General features: G+C 33.5%; 1 protein-coding gene across 1 annotated transcript in view; it reads right to left on the bottom strand.

Moving 5' to 3' along the window:
- The window catches only part of PRDM6 (PR/SET domain 6), a 99,238-nt gene that overhangs the window by 77,995 nt on the left and 11,150 nt on the right, over window positions 1–10,093 (bottom strand). The gene's annotated exons all lie outside the window — the stretch shown is intronic.

Raw genomic sequence — 10,093 nt, 5'->3', positions numbered from 1 at the left:
TATCCAAGACAAGGAAAGCAGCAGGAAGGGAAGCCAACAACCACAGGAATAAGGTGGAGAAAGGTGGAGACTGGCATTTTGTTTCTTAAAATGTAGTTCCAGGACCACAAGGGGCATTTGTTAATAGATTCCTGGGCCCCAACGCAGGACTACGAATCAGAATCTTTTAGGGGCAAGTGCCCAGATTGAATTTTGCTCAGCTACCTGCACCTGTGTGTTAAAGAATTACTGAGCTAGAGGAAAAATGACTGAAAATGTAAATTATTATTTTAATTGTGATAAAATAATACAACATAAAATTTACCATTTTAACCATTTTAAAAGTTTAGTAGTGTTAAGTATATTCACATTGTTGTGCAATGTCCAGAAGCTTTTCATCTCTCAAAACTTTATGCCCATGATAGATTATTATTCTTACTGTTTATTTATTTAATAGCTTTGCTAAAGCTCGACTAGCTATCCTAGATTTGGAGCTGATGTGTTGCCTGTGGAGCACAGATACGACTGCAGGTATCCAGGTTTATGGGGCAAGGTCTAAGCTGAATTGTTTGTCAACTATTTTGGATATCATCCCTGCTTAGATGACCATCTAAGTAAAAGCTTCAGATACCATAATAGAAGTGATTACTATAAAATAAACATATATTAGGAAGAATATTAATTTTAGTCTAAATTTTTGTTCTTTATGATATGTTTTAGTATTTATGTTTACTTTTTCATCTAAAAATTTCTAACTGTGGAGTCACTTGGAATTCTTGCTTCTCATGGAGTCAACATTGACACATTCGGAATTTGCAGGATGTGCTGTTACATCAGTATTCACTGGTACGTACACAGCTGCACACACCTTTTTATGGACAGTAGCAAATGTGCCATTATGTTGATTTGTTGTCATTTAATATTTACTGGCGAGCCGCAATATGCTAGGCATCGAGATGTTCTTCTGTTTAGAATTCAATATCCAGTGTCAAACCTACATAATGAATTGCCCCTGATTTGAGGTCCATGGTCAAAAGCCCTTCAGGTTTGGGGCTTCTGTGCAATTTTTCTCTCCACGACTCAGTCATTCCCCTTACACTTTCATAGTATAGTGCAAGTCAGTTCCGTCATGAGGATTAAGAGCGATTTCACTTACTGAAATCATGTACATCCAAGAAATGTCCTTCACGTGCCTGATATTTGTGGTTACCCTTGTTGCCCTCCATTAGGAACAGTCTTAGAAAATAAAGTCATCCAATATTCTTTACATCCATGTTATATGGTATCCCTTTAATACATAATTTTTCTTACTTATAAACAGTACTAAATAAATTTGCCTTTAAGTTTCATTTAAGCCTGATTTTATAGAAAGTGATTAAATCCAAACTGTGTATCATAGTCTACTGTGTATAATCTTTCGAGATTTTATAACTATGTGCAGAGTCCACTAGAGACTTCAAAATTACTATTAAAATTCCAATTGAAAAAGGGAAAGTCTTTTTTGTGCACAAAAGTCATAAATATTGTCTCCCTAATTTGCATAATAGTCCAGTATGACTCTCTTTTACACATAGAGAAATAGAGGAACAAAGAAATCAAGGGTTTCACTGAAGTCTCACATACAGCTAGATAGATTAGTCTTCCCACTTAGAAAAGCATTCCAAAAGGATTTGATCCTTTTTTTTGCTAACGCCTTCATGTGTAAAAAAGGAAAACAAAAATTTTCTCTTTCCTTTCTAGGTACCATTAAAATCTCCATATAGATCCCTAAAAGGCTCTGGTCTTATTAAAGACATGTGCTATAAAACACGTGAAGATATCATTAGGAATGTTTCTATAATATCAGTAGGCTCTGCAGACTGTTAATGAAATTTCCCACCAGGAAAGATACAGAGAAGGGAGAATAGGACTAGACACAAAAACAAAATCTATTCATGGGTGAGCTAAATTTGAAAATTTGCAGGAAAACCTATGAAAACAGTGCCACTGGTGCTGCTTTAAAAATGTGTTTTGCATTTTTAAATGTATCAAGGAGATAGTGCAGGTATCTTTTATCAAAACTGTGATTCAAGAAATAAATGCGTATTATATTAGTTAGTCATCTCTTAAAAGACTGTTATAAAAACCATCGAGAATGGTTACGGCTCCTTTCTACTTCTATATAGTTTGAATTTCTTATGACGAACATTAATTACTTTTAATAGAAAAGTTCATTTCCACCATTTGAAAGCTTAATGATTAGATTTTCCACCTTATAGATTACCCAGGTCAAATTTCAAATTGCAATTAATTGCAATAAATTGAAATTAAGTGTCTTCCTCAGTAGCCCAATATGTTTCGGGACTCTCTCCACCAGGAACTATTTGTGCATTTTTTTACATCACAAATGAATTTTAATATTAGTTTGGGACAAACACAACAGGTTCTGAAAGCATTGTACTCTAATCTAAAATTCATTTATGGGTTATCTACCATTTTGGAGTTTGCATGAATATCTGAGAATGTAGTAACGTTACTTTTGTGATAAACATTAATATTCCCAAGCATGCTAACAGCACTTAGGTCTTAGTGCTTTACAAGACCCTGAAAACATGATTTGATTACATTTAATTTGATTCCAATTTAAAAACACTTAAGAAGTTTCTACTAAATTAGATTACACTGAACATTTCTATAGAAGACACTTCATTATCTGAGGCAGCTTTAATTTAAAAGGATCACAGAGAATAAAAAACACTGTTCATTTTAATAAAATGGGCTTAATCGCATATCATTATTTCACAATCGTATGCAGATTTTGGTTTATTACATAAATGTACGAGGACACTGGCAAAAACATCTATAATACTGAGTGCCTCATTCATAGTTCACCTAAAAGAGATCTGGTTGCATGGCTTTCAAATCTTAACAGAAACCAGAAATACTGTGAAATGTTCTAAATAAAAATGAGGAGATAATATCAAGAGAAGTGAAAATATTGTCTTTTCACTGAATTTTTAAGCAGTGAATTTTACAACTAATTAAAAATGAAAATGAACTTCTTACTTATTAGGTAACCACCGCCAAATAAAAATTCAAGGTGCCACCAAGCCACAAGATTTCCCGAAACATAACATTTCCCCTTTTAACCAAAGAACTACCTCGAGATCAAACTATTATGTATGCAAATCAGGACAAATGAAAAAGTTCTGGCCTTCTCAACAGTGTTAAACAATTTTTTAAAGTGTTATTATTTCAATCTCTAGCTTGTGTGAGAGCTCAAAAAAAGGAAAATTGTGATTAAAAACAAAATAATGATTAAAAATAAATGTCTAAAGTCAGTCATTTTGTACTAAGCATAAACCGCATGGCTAGCTTTCATTGGATACAGCTCTGCAGACACATTTTGCATGTCTATCTCTGATATTTCAGGAATAAAGGCAACTTTGTGGTTTGTGGTTAGTGATTAAGCACCAAGTGAACTTGTATGTGTTCTTGTATAGGAAAATCTGCAGTATTTTGAGCATTTCATACTTGTAACAATGTCTTTATTATGGCTTCCAGAATTAATTGACCTAAAATCCAGTGGCTCTAAGATATATCTATTAGATAATTAGAACTCTAAGGACCAACAAATAAAACACATTATTGACTTTTAAATCTTCAATCAAACGAATATTTACAGCTGCAATTTGCAAAAATTATTTCCTTTGAAGTTGGCATCATCTCAAAATCTGTGCTACTGAACTGAAGTATAACAGGATCATCAATACCCTCCTTCAAAATTAAGATTAAAAACAATGCTATAACCTTTAGAGCAACCTGCACCTACCTTCACAGTCTAGGGGAGTCTCCTCTGAAGACAAGTGAAACATCATAATTATAAAGCATCTTTGAAAATCTGCCTGACCTTGAGACCAAGAACAGCAGGGGGGATGAGGAATAGTGACCTGGTTAAGTGACCAGTAGCTATACATATCAGAGAATGTGCTTGTTGTCAATGATTGTTGCTGAAATCTGTCTATACCACACTGGAACAATCAATTCTGTAAATGATTGCAATAATCAAGGAAATTGCCTAATTTATAAATCCTTGCATACAGCATCTTAATGGATTCCTCCATTTTAATGCTGATGCCTTCAGAGCTAAATGAATTGTTGTCCAGGCTGTCATTACACAAAATGATAAAAACATTCCGTCTGGTGGGGAAACCACATCTCATGGATATTCAGACCCTCGACCCATAATCACTCATTAGTGACTTTCATGAAAGTTTCGTACTGCTAAGCCTCAAGAAGAGCAAAAGAATGGGTTTATTTATGTCTGTGCCTTCATATAAATCCCTGTTTTAGTTTTGGAATTTGAACAAATTACCTTGCACTGAAATGTAATGTACTGATGTGTCCCCAGTACTGACAATCCCCATATTGTAATAGTTTTTCTCTCTTTCCTGTCTAATGCTGGACCATTTTTTTTACCACCAAGCCTCAGAGTCGGCAGGCTCGGCCACTTTCAGCTCCCAGATTGTGAAGCACATCAACGCGAATGATTCTGGATGTACTAAAGCAAATGGGTGACGTCCCTTACGCTCGACTAACAGGTAAATCTACGGACTCCACATGGAAACCAAGGCTACACTTAGCTCTTTCCCTAAGTTCGCCACACGTAGATTGCTCTTCTCAGTTAAACCTTGGCCAATTGATTCCAGCCAATAGTGTGCTGTCAGTACTTTACTTACTGCTCAATCTCACTAACCTGACATTTATGGTGCACTGATTGGCCTCTGTCAGTGGTGCTGGTTGTAAATTCACTTTGAAAAGCTTTGTGTTAACAGCCTTCAACCAGGCTCCAAGAAGAGTACGAACAGGCAGCCTGACAATTGCTCGACCTCCTGCCCTTATTACAGTGAGTAAATCAGGGTTTGAGCCATTAGGCTGGAGCCTGGGGCCTACACAAAAAGGATTGACATGACGAAAGGTCAACCTCTGTCACACATGTGTAACAATTTGGATAATGGAATTCTGTAACTTATCTGAGTGAGGTGGCAAATGCTTACAAGGAAAAGCATATTCTGCTCTGGTTTCTCCGGCCTTTATGCTAAGTAGTTATACCAGAGTCTGTATTTCTTGTGTAAATACACAAGGAATGTCTCATTTCATGAAATCTTGGAGTATATAGGATTCGAAAAAAGAAAGAAAAAGAGAGAGTGAGACAGTCTCAAAGCTGTTCTGTGCGTGACATTCTTCAAAATGGCAAAACGTTTTTCCCACAGTACAAACATATCACATCCATCCTCTGAGAAGAGAGGATTTTGATATTGTGGACATAAATTCTCAGCTAAATGATAGTTTTCACATTCAATTTTTAAAAGCCATACTATTATATTACAACTATAAGTGATTTCTGGGTAACATAATAGATTTACTCAAATAATTAAAACTGCCTTAATTGACACAGTAAAATAAAAAGGCTTCCCTGCAGGTTTCTCAGGCCCAGCGTTACCATCGTCACATTTTCGTCAGATCACTTGCTGTCGTGCAGTAATTGGGTGGGAGCGGGGTAGATTTCATCTGTCCGGGAACCTCTGAGGTTCTGATTTGAATTTTTTCACACCACTTTTAAGTCAGTGTGAAAAAAGAGAAAATTTATATGATGTAAGAAAACATGCAGTTATAAACCAAGAAATATTTTGGATTATTTTCTTTCCATGGACAAATGCTATCAATGAAAGAACTCTGTAAACAATATATCCACTGAACTAATGAAAAAAATAGTTCTGCAAATACAGAACACATCACTCTTTATAAAGTATTTACAACTAACACACTAGAGTGTCACATGCATATTTAGATTAAACCTCACTAACATAAGAATATCCAAATGGCTATTAAAATTTTTTTTAAGCAGGGTCATTTTTGGACTTCGAAAACCAAGGTGGCACTGTACAGAGGGATACAAAAGCCAAAAGGACCAGGACTTTAAATGGACCTTTTCAAAGCCAACTTTAAGTACTAAGTTTTGATTTTTTTAACACAAAGCTGGAAACCATTCCAAGAAGTGGCAGATGGTTTTACAGTTTATGTAAAACTACAAAATGCTCACACTCTATCAAATGGGCACCACTATAAAAGACATCTTCAAATCAAATGAGGCAAAGCCAAAGAGATACACCAGCTGTTATCCTGCATAATTTAAAACATAATAGTAACATCACTATGGTTTATTTTTCAGGAGAAATTATTTGGATTTCATGAAATTGACATAGTTAAAACCAAGCTGACAATCGGTCTAGTAAATTAAATGATAAATTACTAAGAAACACAATTTTTACTTCAATATTACTGTGACAACCACATAATCCTATCCCCTGGTGTTTTGATGAATCAAGCCAAAATAAGCCAAAGTCTATAAAGAAAAATATGGAGTATATAGTCATAGTACTATCACTAAAACAATTTTTAAATTATTTTAATTTAATTTAAAAATTATTTTAATTTAAAATAATTCATTTTAAGTAATTTTGGCTTCTAAATATATACAATTGGATACAGTATTATAAATGGAACCGTACCATTTATAGAAACATACATAATACATTTAAAATAGAAAATCAATTCATTTCCTTCTAGCACCAATTACTTATGATGGTTTTGAAATATAAACATTTAGCAACATGTAATATATTTTTAATATTTGTTTTCATTAATGTCTTTTGACCTAAGCTAAATGGTAATGATGAAAAATAGACCATTTGCTTAAAAGCAAAACTTTTATTAAACCTAAAATAGTATGGCACAAAATCAAACCACAAAAAGGACCATATTATGTTATCCTCCTTGATTTTCTGAAGAAAAATAATGAAAGTTCCCACATAGTGCCGATGAAAATGAGACACTCAAACTTACTCAGGCAAAAAGAAGACAGATTATGTAAAATTAAATCCCTTTCTAGTACCTTGACTATAATCCTAACAAGTCACTACATTATTTCAAATCACAGAATAATTTTTCTAAGGTGAAAATAAGTGTAATTTATTTTGTCATTGTTGCTAAAATTTCTTGTCAAATCAGACTTTGAGTTGAAAGGCCTGAGTAATCCTAGCCTATCTTAAACTGCGACTTTATTTTAGACTTCCGTATTTTATTCCAGTAGAATTTTAAGTATACACTGTGTACATTCCTTGAGTCCAGTCATATTAAATTCTGATGTTAAGCAGAAAGAGGAAACCATATGCAACTAGATTAATTTATCTCAAGAGAAAAGAGCACATTAATAATTGAGATAATGTTTTCATAAATGTTGGAATCGAATGTGTCTTTTCACTTCTTTATTAGAAAACACATTAGGATAAAATTATCTCGCTCTCATCAACAAGACCTAATTGCTGAGAAAGACTATGTTTTCTTTGCAAAACATTCAGAAAAATTTTTCCCATTATGTCCAAAGAGCTGGAAATATATCATGCATCCAAGTCTTGCTGGAATGAATGTATTTATGCAAGGCTAGTGATTATTTAATCCACCCTGTAATGTTTTTGTTTTAAACTATCTGAATTTATTATTTTTTGTAAAACATATTAAAATCCTGATTATAAAATAAGTGGGCCAAAACAAAGTCTAATAATTTGGCTTTTAGCTTGTGGATCGCCTAAACTACAAAAAAAGATTACCTTCACTTATTGCTAAAAATAAAAAAGAAAGAAAAACTTGTAAAACTTCCCATAAACACCCAAAAGAGTCAAAACATATCGAATAATATTTAACTTTCTTTAAATTGCTGTGTTTTTAAGAACCAGGATTATATGCAAAGAAAATATTAACTAAAAGATGATAGTACACTTACAAACCAATCAAACAAGCTCTCCATAGCTGATGGATGTTAAATATTTAAAAGTCATTTTTCTACAAAAAAAAAAAATAGAGCTTTTAATTGTTAAACAAAAGGAGTAACTACGGTGAATCTGATTTTTTTTTTGTAATAAGCCTTCATGTGTATAATAAAGTACAACCATACTAAAAACAATGAACTGTAAACTGAAACAAAAATCCATCATCTACTTGGAAACTGTGACAGGAAAAGATTAGCAATCCATTTATTGTACTGAAATAAAGATAAGTAACCCTGGTAAGATCCATCAGGACCCGAGTATTGAACTCTAAATATAAAGACGTTTCTTCATCAGCAAGTGACTTGAAAAAAATGATAAGAAGAGAAACGATTACAGTTGACTTTTAAAATGAAATAGTCATGTTCAACTGCTTTTAATTTTTTAAAGATCTGCTTTATGTCAATCTGATAATCTGGAAGATATCTAAAAGAGTATGTTTTAAAAATGGATAATTTCTACATGAGTCATTAAATAATTATTGCCAAAAGTTTCCTATAGACCTACAATGTATTCCAATTACTGATTCCTTCTAATATAAATATGATTAAAATTTTTTCACAATAGAATTTAGGTTTAAAAGGAAACACTAAAATTTAAGAAACAATCCAACATTTAGAATCTTCTATTTTAAATACAACTTAATTCAAATAGTCACATTTCATAAAACTAAATCATAATGCTTGAAAATAAACTCATACTTCATATCTTAAAAATAATTATAGTAATAAAAATCTGAAACTGATTAAAGTAAGTGTTTTATCTTACAAATAGACATCAGTACTAAGTTACCTGGCCCCACTCAGTCATATTTTATATTATCTCCCAGGAGACTGATACATTTTTGCACGGTTGTATTTTAATATCCCTTCGATCTCCTAAACGTGTATTATTCTAACTGTTCTTACAGATGATAAAAACAAATAGACTGTCCTGAATTAGGAAAAGGAACCTGTACATCATTCAAGCATACATCCAGCAACTCATTTTTAGAACACAGAACCAACTCTATGCACCACCACCTCCAACATACACCCAAACAGGTAAAACTCACTTTATGTCTACTGAAGTATCAACGACAACAAAAAGTAATTACGACAGAATTTTAACTTCATCAAGTATAAGTAAATGTGTAAAATAAAGGCTCCGGTTTTCAGTATTAATGTATATCATTCACATTCTATATGTGTAGTGGTATCCTGCCAACACCCCAATCATCCAAAGCCATTTAGAAAAATAAATAAATAAACAAATGATTTTTTTTCATATTTATGGCTTTGTCCCCTGGCACTCTAACCCCGAGGCATCAGTGGGCAATAGTGTTAGGTTTTAACAGTTTCAAATGGAGCAAATCTGTACTACTGAACAATTGCTTTCTGATTTCCTCAGAAAAGTATTGGCAGACCTTTAAATATATGATATTAAGAGCTCCTAATGATACCACCAGAACAAGAAAAGTGCCTGGAAGTGTTTTACAAACTTTAAACCGCATTGGAGATTATAAATAATTAGTTAGAAATAAAAAACAACTAGGAAATATTTCAAAACCAGACTCTTGATTATTTCTCACTTGTCATATTTTTCTATCCAAAAACTTTAACTTCGAACCTGACTGTGTACCAAGCTATTTTCCCCTGTCTTGTTTTCCTGTAAAATTTTCTGTTGTTTTTTTTTTAAAGCACTATTTGGTAAAATAAATATGCCCAACTTTTTTCCTCATTCAAGAATCCTTTCCCTCAAGACTGAAAATGTATAACTGCTTTCCAACAATAGTTTAGGAGTGAAATGGAAGTTGGGAGCCTGGATGCAGGGTACTGGCAGATAACTGTAAGGTATGTAGCCCATATCCACCCTGTGGGCACCTTGGGCTGCTAGGCTATGAGCTCTTACACTTAGCTCCTCCTCCATCAAAGGAGGCTGTGCAGACACAGGCTTCAGCACCCCATTGCCAATAGTCATATAAGGGTTCTGGAGTAGGTCTGTTTTTCACAAAACAACACAATCTCCAAGACCTAACATATTGCTGGCTAGATTGAGTGCTCCACAAAAATATGAGTGGGTTATTGAGTCACATGAGTTTTAGTTACTGAATATGAAGCAGCTCACATTGAAAATTATCTTCATGGGCCACTGAGTGAAGTATGAGAGGCAAACTGCTGCAGAAATAACCCATTAATGAAGCCCTAAGGTCTATGCTAACTTGGTTGCTAGCATTACGGAAGCTTTCTTTTCTGACTATTCCCACTCCA

This window comes from Pteropus vampyrus, unplaced genomic scaffold, assembly GCF_000151845.1.
Source record: "Pteropus vampyrus isolate Shadow unplaced genomic scaffold, Pvam_2.0 Scaffold39, whole genome shotgun sequence".
In the NCBI taxonomy this organism is placed as follows: Eukaryota; Metazoa; Chordata; class Mammalia; order Chiroptera; family Pteropodidae; genus Pteropus; species Pteropus vampyrus.
The sequence above is the reverse complement of the archived record's forward strand: the minus strand, read 5'-3'. Positions and strand labels throughout refer to the sequence as shown.